Consider the following 13,785-nt stretch of genomic DNA (forward strand, 5'->3'; position numbering starts at 1 on the left):
ACAGACTAATTTGCATATAGCCAGGTTCTGAGCTGGGATGGGGCAGTGAGATAAATAACGGTGATGGATCAAGCCCTGATCTTTGGACTGGGTAAGAGTGGTCTGCTTAATTCAGACACTCTGTTCATCACCACCCCCTTTCTGTATCGTTTTTGGCCACTATAGGTGTGGCAGGGTATACTCAGACATGAGTCCCTTTCTCACTGCTCCATCAGGATTCAAGCAAGCCGGGCCGAAGAGGCTGAAATGCCAGAAACCGGTCCCCGGTAGCTTGTCTCCTTTCTGGTGAAGAATTGGCTTGGTAGTTTGGTCTGCCCTGTTCCCATGATGCACTGGGCCAGGGACAGACTAATTTGCATATAGCCAGGTTCTGAGCTGGGATGGGGCAGTGAGATAAATAACGGTGATGGATCAAGCCCTGATCTTTGGACTGGGTAAGAGTGGTCTGCTTAATTCAGACACTCTGTTCATCACCACCCCCTTTCTGTATCGTTTTTGGCCACTATAGGTGTGGCAGGGTATACTCAGACATGAGTCCCTTTCTCACTGCTCCATCAGGATTCAAGCAAGCCGGGCCGAAGAGGCTGAAATGCCAGAAACCGGTCCCCGGTAGCTTGTCTCCTTTCTGGTGAAGAATTGGCTTGGTAGTTTGGTCTGCCCTGTTCCCATGATGCACTGGGCCAGGGACAGACTAATTTGCATATAGCCAGGTTCTGAGCTGGGATGGGGCAGTGAGATAAATAACGGTGATGGATCAAGCCCTGATCTTTGGACTGGGTAAGAGTGGTCTGCTTAATTCAGACACTCTGTTCATCACCACCCCCTTTCTGTATCGTTTTTGGCCACTATAGGTGTGGCAGGGTATACTCAGACATGAGTCCCTTTCTCACTGCTCCATCAGGATTCAAGCAAGCCGGGCCGAAGAGGCTGAAATGCCAGAAACCGGTCCCCGGTAGCTTGTCTCCTTTCTGGTGAAGAATTGGCTTGGTAGTTTGGTCTGCCCTGTTCCCATGATGCACTGGGCCAGGGACAGACTAATTTGCATATAGCCAGGTTCTGAGCTGGGATGGGGCAGTGAGATAAATAACGGTGATGGATCAAGCCCTGATCTTTGGACTGGGTAAGAGTGGTCTGCTTAATTCAGACACTCTGTTCATCACCACCCCCTTTCTGTATCGTTTTTGGCCACTATAGGTGTGGCAGGGTATACTCAGACATGAGTCCCTTTCTCACTGCTCCATCAGGATTCAAGCAAGCCGGGCCGAAGAGGCTGAAATGCCAGAAACCGGTCCCCGGTAGCTTGTCTCCTTTCTGGTGAAGAATTGGCTTGGTAGTTTGGTCTGCCCTGTTCCCATGATGCACTGGGCCAGGGACAGACTAATTTGCATATAGCCAGGTACTGAGCTGGGATGGGGCAGTGAGATAAATAACGGTGATGGATCAAGCCCTGATCTTTGGACTGGGTAAGAGTGGTCTGCTTAATTCAGACACTCTGTTCATCACCACCCCCTTTCTGTATTGTATCATTCCCCGTCGTCGGACTGGGAGTCTCGGTAATAAAAAATATCATAGTAGTAGGCACAAAAGAGAAAGGAAAGGCCTAGGCCTCATTCCCTTTTGTAACATATCAGCCTCTTTTTGTAAAAGAGACCAAACTCTAGGCGTCAGCCAATCAGAAGAGCCTCACCCTTAGAACCTTCCTGAAGGAACCTCAGAGCCTCAGATTTTCGTAGCCGTAGAGTGCTAGACAGCATACCTGCTGAAGGCTGAGCTTTCCCCGGGGAGGCGGGTGGGCGCATGGGAATCTATGAAAGTTACCAATACTGGGGAACCAAAGTTACAGGTAAGTAACTTGTTTTCTTGCCCCAGTATTGGAACTTTCATAGATTCCCATGCTTTGTATCAGAATAGCAAGCAGTAAAACATTATAAACACATTTTGTAAAGCAGTACATTATCACATTAGCAAGAAATTACAAAATGTGTCACCCATGGAAGGTGGGATAGAAAGGAAAGCTCACCCATCACTTGAAGAGGTTTCTCAGGACAGCTTGGCCCACAGCCGCATCATCCTGCTGCAAGGATTCTAAGCAATAATGCTTAGTGAACGTGTGTACGCTGCTCCAGGTAGCAGCCCGGCAGATGTCCTTGACATGTACCCCCGCAAAGAGGGCCGAAGAAGAAGCCACCGACCTTGTCGAGTGAGCGCGGATCTTGCCCACCAGAGGTTTTCCTGCTAACTGGTGGCAATGCAGAATGGCACTTGAAATCCATCTCGAGATCCCCTGTTTGGACAGAGGGAGACCCTTGTTTGGACCGCCGAAGGCAATGAATAATTGCGAAGATTTCCTAAAGTCCTTGGTGCGGTCTATGTAGAACTTTAGACATCGTTGCAAATCCAGAGTGTGCAATGTCTTTTCTGCTGGAGTGACTGGGTTCGGAAAAAACGTTTTAAGTATGACTGGTTCATTTAGATGAAAGTCAGTGGGGTCTTTTGGAATGAACTTTGGGTTCGTCCTTAAGATGGTAGTGTTCTTTTTGAATTGCAAAAATGGTTCTTGGATAGTCAGGGCCTGTATTTCCCCTACTCGCTTCGCTGACGTGAGGGCCAAGAGTAGAGCTAACTTCCACGATAAGAACTTTAGGTCTGAGCGGTGAATCGGCTCAAAAGGTCCTTTCATTAGCTGAGCCAGGACTAAGTTCAGATGCCACGTTGGAGGAGGAGATCGCACTGGTGGATAAACCCTGAACAGGCCTTTGAGGAATTTCTTGACAATCCTCGCAGACCACAAAGAAGGACCCGAGTCCGCCCTTCTGAATCTCGAAATCGCCGCTAAATGAACCTTGATGGTAGAATGGGACAGATTAGACTTAGCTAGCGAGAGTAGGTAAGGCAGGAGCTGATGAGGTTGTGACATGAAAGGATCAATCTTTTCTTTATTGCACCAAATACAAAATCTCTTCCACTTTAATCTGTATGTTTTGTTCGTGGACGGAGCCCTCGCCTGAGAAAGGATGTCTTTGACCTCCGTGGAAAGTGGGACATTCATGTATTCTCGCTGGTCAGGAGCCATGCGGTCAGGTGCAATGACCTTGGGTCTGGATGCCAAACCTGCCCTCCGGACATTGCCAAGAGATCCGGAACGTCCCCTAGCGTTATCGGAGGTTCCAGCGATAGCAGATGTAGTTCGGTGTACCAGAATTGTCTTGGCCATGCCGGGGCTATTAGGATGAGTCTGCATGGTTCTGTTTTCATCTTCCTGATGAGTCGAGGAAGCAGGGGGATCGGTGGAAATGCATAGAGGAACCTCCCCGTCCAGGCTATCGACAGGGCATTGCCCAACGAGTCTTGGTGATGGAACCTGCTGGCGTAGGCTGGACACTTTCTGTTGGTTGGAGTCGCAAAAGGTCCACCTCTGGTGTGCCCCATTGTTGAAAGATTAGATCCAGAACTTGTTGCTTCAGCTCCCACTCGTGAGTGACTGAGGTGAGTCTGCTCAGTCTGTCCGCGCCTTCGTTGAGCACTCCTGGTAAGTGCTCCGCCCTCAGAGAAATTCCGTGAAGAATCGTCCATTCCAGAATCTGCTGAGCCTCTCGTGACAAGGGAAGTGATCTGGTCCCTCCCTCCTTGTTCACATAATGCATAGCCGTGGTGTTGTCTGTCCTGACTAGCACCTGTGAACCCCGGAGACGCGGAAGAAGGGCCTGAAGGGCCAGCCTTATTGCTCTCAGCTCCAACAGATTGATGTGTAACTTTTGGTCGCTTGGGGACCAATGGCCGCTGACCTGCAGGTCCTGCATCACGGCTCCCCATCCCTCCAATGACGCATCCGTCGTCAGCACGTGAGGTGATTGAACGCTTGCGAAGGATAGACCTCGGCATAAGTTCTGTTGATTTGACCACCAACGCACTGCGTCTTTCATGTTTCGAGTGACCAGCACCTTGTCGTCGAACGATCCGTGCACTTGTTGCCACTGGAGGTCCAGTTGCTCCTGCAGGGGGCGCATCCGGAGCCTGCAGTGCGGGATCAGGGGGATACAGGATGACATTACCCCCAGCAGCGACTTGTAGCTGCGTACAGAAAGACACTTTTTTCTTTGAAGGTTTCCTGCTAGTGTCTGCAGTTTCTGAATTCTCTCTTGAGTCGGAAAGGCTTTTGAAAGCTGTGAATCCAGCATTGCTCCGAGGAACCGAGCTCTCTGTGACGGCAGCAGCGTGGACTTGTCTCTGTTCAAGGTGAGACCCAGATTGTGGAACAGAGTGGTGCAAGCCTGCACCGCGTCCTGCGCTAATGTTTTTGTTGGGGCCTTCAGTAACCAATCGTCCAGGTAAGGGAAGACCTGGAAGTGATGTCTTCGCAGGAATGCTGCGACAGGTGCCAGCACCTTCGTAAAAATCCTTGGAGCAGAGCGAAGGCCGAACGGCAAGACTCTGAATTGAAAATGGCTCTTGGCTACTGTGAAGCGCAGGAACCTTCTGTGCGCTGGGTGAATTGGGACATGGAAGTACGCGTCCTCCAGATCGAGTGTGGCCATATAATCCCCCGGGTTGATCATCTTCAAAACATCCTGCAGGGACACCATCCTGAAGGATAGGGAGATGAGATAGGCATTTAGCTCCCTGAGGTCGAGGATGGGACGCCATTTCTCTCGCGTTTTCCTCACCAGGAAGAACCTGGAGTAGAAGCCCTGGCCCCGTTGATTGGAGGGGACCGGTTCCACCGCTCCCTTGCGGAGCATCTGCTGAACCTCTAGTCGTAGGAGATGAAGATGACGCGATGGTATGGCTGATGGGGGTCTGGGTGGAGGGACTTCCGTAAACTCTAAAGTATGTCCTCGTTTGATTATGTTGAGCACCCAACGGTCCGATGTAACTTGGGACCAATTCAGAAGGAATTTTGACACCCTGCCTCCAACTGATGATCTCTTGGAGGAGGGAACAGTAGGCAGAGCCAGGAGGCCGCTATTGGCGTTTAGATGAATCCCGTCCACGGGCAGCCTGCTTGCCCTTATTGTATGGACGTGTATAACCAGAGGACTGGCCCTGTCTCTGCTGGTAGGGTTGGCGATTCGGTTGGTATCCAGAGCTGGTCGAAGAGTAGCGCTGTTGTTGGTATGCGCCCCTGTAAGTGCCACCTCTGCCTCTTGTGCCCCTAAAAGGAGTTTTGCGGTACTGGAGCGTTCCCAACGATCTAGCCGTCTCTGTGTCCTTTTTTATGTCCTGAAGTGTGTCGTCGATTAGTTTGCCGAAGAGTGCCTCGCCATCAAACGGAAGATCCAGGACCTTATTTTGGATTTGTGGTCTAAACCACGTCGCTTTAAGCCACCCCTGGCGCCTTAATACTGCAGCTCCTGCCAAAGCTCTAAAGGACGTAGTGGCAATGTCCATGGCACAATCTATGATCTCCATGGAGACCGCTTCACCTTCTTGCAAGGTCTTTTTGGCTTCCAGCCCCGATTCTGGAGGAAGTTGATCCAAATAGGGAGCTATATCGCACCACAACTGGCGATCATATCGTCCCAGTATCGCCAAAGCATTGGCTGCGCGAACCAGAAGGCTAGCGATGGATGAAAATCTCTTGCCTGTGCTATCCAACCGACGTCCATCCTTATCAGGAGGGGCCGTTAAGGGTGCAGAAGGGTTCCGTGACTTCCTTTGCGCTGCCTGTGAGATTACAGAGTCCGGTCTGGGATGACCCGTCAGGGCAGCCGGTCCATCCTCCGGCGCTTTATACTTCTTGTCAAGGCGCGGTAGAACAGGGACCACCGTGGCCGGGTTTTTCATGGTCTTTAACCCCTCCTCCCATATATGGTCCACAAGCGGAATGGACCTCGTAGACTTACGGTGAGTGTCTTTAAAGTCATACAAGAAACAATCCGTTGTTTGCGCAGGCAAGACCAACTTAAATCGGCCGGCTACACGTTCCATCAGTTGGTGAAAACTACCAATGTCAGCAGGAGGAGAATCGCCTAGGTCCTGGTGTGGCGATGCCTGATCCGGGTGGACGTAATCATTGTATTCATCTCCATCCTGATCCGAGTCCGGACGATTATCGGAAGACACATCCGTGTCATTATTCTGATCCCTATCCGGATCATCTGCTGGATCAGACGGAGTCTGGGGCAGTGGCCGCTGTGGTTGAAGAGGAGACTGCACCGGGTGCATAGGTGGGACAATTAAAGAGTGGTCCCTAATTGGAGTTGATGGAATAGATCTCCTCGGAGCTGGGCGCTCAGCCTTGGATTTATAGTCCTGCAACATCTTGTGCAAGTCATGTAGGAAGGACGTCGGGACTGAAACCATGCCCTGTGATTCATAGTCCCTTGGCTCATCAGTTTGTGGGTAGTAACCGCCACCCTGTTCATATGCTTCCTCCGAGTCAGTTTCTTGACTTTTAATGAGTAGTTGCGAAGGGCTATTCGCATAATCAAAGCCATCCTGACCGTCTCCCTCAGAGTCCTCCTGGTCTAACAACCGTCTGGGAGGCAATGACGGCACTCTTCTTGGGGACGTCATTTCAGGGGTGATCCTCGTAAGAGAAATCGTTACCCTCCTCTCTGCAGCCAATATTGTAGGCTGCTCCGTCGGTGCCGGTGAAATCCTCGTCGACGAGATAGGAATGGAGGAAGTCGTCGTCGACGCCACCGACGACGAGCCCGCCGTCGATGTTGAAATCGTTGTCGTTGAAGCACTCGTCGACGACATGACCGTCGTCGACACCATCGTCGTCGATGTGCCCGTCGTCGACGTCGTCGGTATCGCCGTCGTCGCCCCTGCCGTCGACGGCTTCTTCGTCGACGATGTCTTCACCTTCGTCGACGATGTCGTCGGCATACTGTCCGTCGACGCTGCAGTCGTCGAGGTCTTCTTCGACGACGACGGCGCCTTAGCCGTCGACGCTCCCGTCGACGAGCCCGTCGAGGGAACCAACTGGATCTTGGGCTTCATTTTCGTCGTCGACTGAGCCACCGTCGACGATGTCTTCGTCGTAGAGGACTTGGAACTCCTCTCAGAAGAATGTGAAGAGGGTTTTTTGAAGGCTGGGTCTGTCTTCTCACCCTTAGGAGGCGAAACCAATTCCGTCTTGCCCGACCCACTGCGGTGGGGGGAACCTCCTGAACCCCGGCCATCAGACTCACTGGGGGTCTTCCTTGAAGCCTTAGAGGGGCGCCCAGTAGAGGAAGAGGGGGAACCTCTACCCCTTTTCACTGACCTTTTAGAAGAAGCGCAGGACACTGAGTCCTCCTCATCACTGGAAACTCCATGTGTCCTCTCCTTCTGCCTCTGCAACCATGTCAGAAGCCGTCCAGCACGATCTCTCAAGGTCTTGGTGGAGAGAGTGCGGCAAATGCGACAGTCCTCTGCCTTGTGATCAGGATACAGGCAGTAAATGCAATCCTTGTGTTTGTCTTCCACAAACAGCCTCTTCTTACCACAGGTGGAACAGGGTTTAAAAAGGGCTTTTTTCTTCTCAACTTCAGCCATCTTGATGAAGAAAGGTGTTTCCTGAAGAATCTGAAGAAAAATCTGAAGAAATATCTATATAAATGAGTTCAAAAGAGTAGAAATAGAGCAGAGCTCAATGGAGACTCCCTAGCACAACGTGCGGTAGAAAATCTGAGGCTCTGAGGTTCCTTCAGGAAGGTTCTAAGGGTGAGGCTCTTCTGATTGGCTGACGCCTAGAGTTTGGTCTCTTTTACAAAAAGAGGCTGATATGTTACAAAAGGGAATGAGGCCTAGGCCTTTCCTTTCTCTTTTGTACCTACTACTATGATATTTTTTATTACCGAGACTCCCAGTCCGACGACGGGGAATGATACAAAGCATGGGAATCTATGAAAGTTCCAATACTGGGGCAATACAAGGCGCCTGCAGACTCTCCAGCATGCCTTGTTTCACACCCTAAGGCGGATTCCGTCGTAACGCAGGCTGCCCAGAAACGTTCGAGAAATCCAGCCACTCCACTAACCTCTCCTCCGGACCAGGAAGGGCGCAGATTAGACTATCGGCAAAATATTCACCACCATGGCTGCAACAACGGTCAAAGCGGCCAACTCCCTGGCCATCCTTGGAAGATATGACCGCCAAATGTGATCTGAAACCACGGCCCTGATTGACCAGCTCCCGTATTCCGTCCGAACCGAGGCCCGAAAGATAGTCCAAGAAGGAGAGAAAATCTCTTCTGAGATTATTGACTGCGCTGTTGACATCTCTTCGACAGGGTTCAGACAGCTTGCTGGAGCTGCTGTTTTACGACGCCAGGGCTGGCTCAAATCTACGGCTTTTCGCCCTGAGGTTTAGGCGAGAATTTTTGACTTGCCATACAATGGTGATTCCCTGTTTGGCAAGCATGTCGACGGGGCTCTGGAAGCCCTTAAAAAGGACACAGATACTGCTCGTGCCGTTGGGTCCTAGAAGTCATTTCGAAAGGACATGTTCTCGAGTTTTCAATATTTCCACCCACCCGTCCATCTTCTGGTCCCCCCCACCTCACCTAAAAGATCTGTTGGCTCAAGTCAAGATCATGATACAAAAAGGGACTGTCGAAGTGGTTCCTCGAGCACAACAGGGCAGGGGCTTTTATTCCCGCTTCTTTTTAATCAAGAAAAAGTCGTGAGAGTGGTGCCCCATTCTGGACTTACGAGCCCTCAACAAATTCATCATATCACAAACTTTCCGAATGTTGACTCTACTGGAAATTTTACAATACCTCAACCCCGGAGAGTTCCTCTCCACTATCGACCTCCAAGACGCATATTTTCATGTGCCAATACATCACAAACACAGGAAATATCTTCGCTTCACTGTCGGATCGAAGCACTTCCAGTTCAAAGTACTGCCTTTCGGCCTTCGATCAGCGCAGAGAGTCTTCACAAAAAACATGGCTCCAGTCGCAGCTTTCCTTCGCCTACAGGGCATTCAATTTTATCCTTATCTGGACAATTGTCTAATATAAGTACAGACATGTCAAACAGCAATACAGCATACTCAAATTTGCCTGTCACTTTTCCGCACCTTGGGCCTTTCTGTCAATAAGGAAAAGTCTCATCTTCTCCCCTCACAACAGAAAATCTTTCTAGGAGCCTTAGTCTATTCTCGTCTGGCACAGGTGTTTGTATCACAGGAGCGGTACAAAAGGGGGTGGTGATGGACGGAGCATCCGAATCAATCAAACACTCACACCCAATCAGAAGATCTGGGTTTAATCCATAACCGTTCTTTAGCCCACTCTGCCACCCCAGTTCAGACATGGCTATATGCAAATCAGTCTGACCCTGGGAACAGTCCAGCCCGAACTGCCAAGCCATGTCTTCCCTGGACTGGAAACAAGCTTCCGAAGGCTGATAGCCAGAAACCGGTCCTTGGATGCTTGATTCCGGTCTAGGAAAGACATGGCTTGGTAGTTCGGGCTGGACTGTTCCCAAGAGGCACAGGGTCAAGGCTGATTTGCATATAGCCATTGTCTGACCTAGGGTGGTGTGGAGTGCAAAAAAACGATGGATTTAGGCCAGATCTTTGTACTGGGGTGAATGTAAGACATTGTTCTGCATTCTGTCCATCAACTGTGTTTTTTGCAATTTTCACCCCGAGTGGGCTGGGTATGCTCAGACGTGAGTCCCAGGCTCTCCACATCACTGGAGTCAAGCTATCCAGGCTGAAGAAGGCTGATAGCCAGAAACCGGTCCTTGGATGCTTGATTCCGGTCTAGGAAAGACATGGCTTGGTAGTTCGGGCTGGACTGTTCCCATGAGGCACAGGGTCAAGGCTGATTTGCATATAGCCATTGTCTGACCTAGGGTGGTGTGGAGTGCAAAAAACCGATGGATTTAGGCCCAGATCTTTGTACTGGGGTGAATGTAAGGCATTGTTCTGCATTCTGTCCATCAACTGTGTTTTTTGCAATTTTCACCCCGAGTGGGCTGGGTATGCTCAGACGTGAGTCCCAGGCTCTCCACATCACTGGAGTCAAGCTATCCAGGCTGAAGAAGGCTGATAGCCAGAAACCGGTCCTTGGATGCTTGATTCCGGTCTAGGAAAGACATGGCTTGGTAGTTCGGGCTGGACTGTTCCCATGAGGCACAGGGTCAAGGCTGATTTGCATATAGCCATTGTCTGACCTAGGGTGGTGTGGAGTGCAAAATAACGATGGATTTAGGCCCAGATCTTTGTACTGGGGTGAATGTAAGACATTGTTCTGCATTCTGTCCATCAACTGTGTTTTTTTTTTTCTCCAAAAACCTTTATTGCACCTTTAAGTTTACACAGCTGTAGGCCTACAACCCGTGGGTCTGGCCGTCATCACAATCCGGCAATCATCATGCAGTAATATCAAACTGGAATCCAAATGTTACTCTTTTACAATCCTTATTACTACATAAATTAAAAGGTACTGTATAATCATTATTCTAGTAATCAGTACAGGTTCTTGGTTTTCTTTTTTTGCAAAAAACAACAAAACAAAAGAAGCTTAAGGAATCACATTGCGGTCGTTCATTTTTGGTTATTGGTCGCATTAACTGAGTAAAGAAGCGTCACCCCGTGTCAACTCAACCAGACTCCCTCCTAAACTATGCTAAGACGTGGTAGTGTGAGTGCTCAGGCTCTCTCGGTCGCAGCTCCCTTGGTATCTCCCCTTACATATCTCTCGAGTCCACCCTCTAAAGCCGTGGTCTATCCTGTGTTTCGTGGCCACCCTTCCCTGTGGGATCTGTGAAGTCTATTAATCCTCTTCCCCTTCCTCATCTGACATAGCTTGATCATCTTCCGGCAAGGGATCACAGATCTCCCCTCTGTACACATTCCACTTGGTCCAGATTTTGTTCCATTTCCCCGAGCAGGCTCGGTTAGAGTACACCGCCCTTTCCGTCACCATTACCCTGTCCATGTTTAGGCACCATTGTCTTTTTGTTGGCACTTCCGCCGCTCCCCAGCGCTGTGCGATATCTCGTTTGGCTACTATCATGCCCAACGTGACCCAGAGTTGACCATGTCTGGACAAATCATTAGCTTCCCACACATTTAAGAGGCACCTCCGTGGTTCTGGGAGGAGAGAGATCTCTAGTGTCTGTGATATTGTTCGCATTATTTGTCTCCAATACTCCTGGATACGGGGGCAGTCCCATATAGTGTGAAAGAACGTGCCCTCCTCCCCACACCCACGAAGGCAGTAAGGGTGTTGTGCTCTGTTAATGCGGTGTAATGTAGTCCTAGTGTAGTATACCCTATGCAAAACTTTCAGTTGTACAAGTCTCAATCTTGCGAAGATGCCTACTTCCTTAGGCGATGCCATCGCCTAATTCCATTTGTGTTCGTCCATCTCATGGGTGTCACCCTCCCATTTCTCCTTCCATGGAGTCATTGGGTCCGGTAAGTTGTTGAGTAGTTTACCGTATGTGAGTGAAGTCGCACGCTCAATCATGAAATCTGTAAGAAGGCGGTCTTCAAGCGGGGACGATTCCGGCACCTCAATTTCAGGGGGTATGGCAGCGAGCAACGCATGTCGTATCTGAATATATCTGTATAATTCCCTCTCTCCCAAGTAGTATAGTTCTCTCAGTCTGTCAAAAGGCACCACACCTCCCCTTTCCCATAGATCCCCCACTGTAGATATCCCTATAGCATCCCAGTGTGAGAAGCCTTTGCTGTTCTCCTGTTACCCAGGGCTCGTGAGTCCCACAGTGGTGTAAGCTTGGTTATTCTCCCCTTCCATCCTAGTGCCGCTGTCGCTGTATGCCATAGCGTCGCGGTTAGTCTGGTGGGTCCTTCCAATTTACGCACTTTACTTTGGTCGTACAACGGAGCCAGTAGGCTATTCGTGCCTAGTTGTGCTCTATCTGCTTGAAATGCTTGATCATTTTGCAGAGTGTGTATCCATTGGTTGATGGGTTTCAGTTGTGCCGCCCAGTAATACAATTTCAGATTAGGCAACGCGATTCCGCCATCGTACCAACCCCTGTGTAGTTTGGTTTGCTCAATGCGTGCCGGGAGGTTCCCCCACAGAAGATTTGACACCAATGCCGCTACTTTCTTAAAGAATCTCGGAGCCACCGGATATGGAGTATTTTCAAGTATATATAGAAATCGGGGCAAGGACATCATTTAATACAGCGCAGCCTTCCCCAGTAGCGTCAGAGGCAGCCCCGCCCAAAACTTAACATCCTGTTTAAGTCGCTCCATGGGAGGCCCCAGATTTTTATCCATAAAATCCGTTGGGTCCCTTGTAACATGGATACCCAAGTATTTAAAAGAAGATCCAGCTGCCCTTAGAGGGCATTCTGTACTTAGCGCCGGGATCGGACCCTTCAGGACATACATCTCCGATTTGTTCCAGTTTAACGTGTATCCCGATATTTTACCATGGCTGTCACAGAGATTCAAGAGTGCCGGTACCCCGTGTTCTGGGTCGGTTAGGTATACCAGCATGTCATCTGCATAGAGGGAAAGCCGGTCCTCCCAGCCCTCCGCCCAGCGTATTCCCGTCAGTAGCGGTGTGGTTCTTATTAAAGTATCAACTGTGTTTTTTGCATGTATCACAGGAGCGACAACTCGGCATACTCAAGATGGTCGCTTTGCTAAAATCAAAAAAGTCTGTTTCTGTCCAGATCTTGAAATCTTTTCTGGGCATGGCCTCCTCTAGCATTCATCTGATTCCGCACTGCAGACTCCACATGAGAGTCATACAGGAGGAGGTGGACAAATAATAGAAACAAGTCTCGGGGTTGTTCAACGACAAACTCTACCTGACCCCCCGCATTCAAACAGCTTTGGAATGGTGGGCTCACCTTCCGGGAAACAACTCCTACGCTTACCCTCACAACGGATGCTTCCTTGGAGGGCACACCTCAACTGACTGTCAGTCAAGGGCAAATGGAATGCATCTCAACGCACTTGGCATATCAATCGTCTAGAACTATTGGCCATCTTCCTTGCCCTGAAATCTTTCCGGAAGCTGATACAAGGCCACTCGCTGCTGGTGCAGACAGACAGCACCACCAGTATGCACTACCTCAACAAGCAGGGAGGTACGAGGTCTCTTCTGCTTTCCAAGCAGGCACAAGAAATCTGGAATTGGGCGATTCAACACCAAGTTCACCTGACCGCGGTTCACGTGCCGGGCGTCTCCAACACTCTTGCCGACTGTCTCAGCAGATCTCTGGCAGACAATCACGAGTGGGCACTCCACCAATCCACTCTGGAGTACATCTTTCGCCAGTGGGGCGATCCACAGATGGATCTGTTTGCGACCCCAACCACCCTCAAATGCCTACGCTTTGCAAGTCGGCATCCCCACAGAGAGTCGAGCGGGAATGCGTTTTCGATCAATTGGTCGAGCGAATTAGTCTACGCTTTTCCCCCACTCCCTCTCGTTCCGCACCTGCTGCACGAGATGAAGCTCCAACCATGCCACGTCATACTGATTGCGCCCAGGTGGCCACGTCGCCCGTGGTTCTCAGACCTCCTCCTGTTGGCTCAGTGCGATCCGATACCTCTTCGCCCTCTGCCTCACCTGCTCACCTTGAACAAAGGGCGGATTTGCCATCCGGATCCAGCATATCTCCAACTGCATGCTTGGAACCTGAACACAATGAGTTTGCAGGTCTGAATATCACTCCAGAGTGCAGGAAGGTGCTGGCTCATGCACGTGCTCCTTCCACCATCAAAACATATCAATTGAAATGGAAGTGTTTTTGTGTTTGGTGTCACTAGGAAGCCCTTGATCCACTGCACGTCAAGCCGGAGCAAATCCTGCCTTTTTTCTTATCTCTAGCGAAGTCAGGACTTTCT

The sequence above is a fragment of the Lissotriton vulgaris genome, chromosome 7 (assembly GCF_964263255.1).
Source record: "Lissotriton vulgaris chromosome 7, aLisVul1.2, whole genome shotgun sequence".
Lineage (NCBI taxonomy): Eukaryota > Metazoa > Chordata > Amphibia > Caudata > Salamandridae > Lissotriton > Lissotriton vulgaris.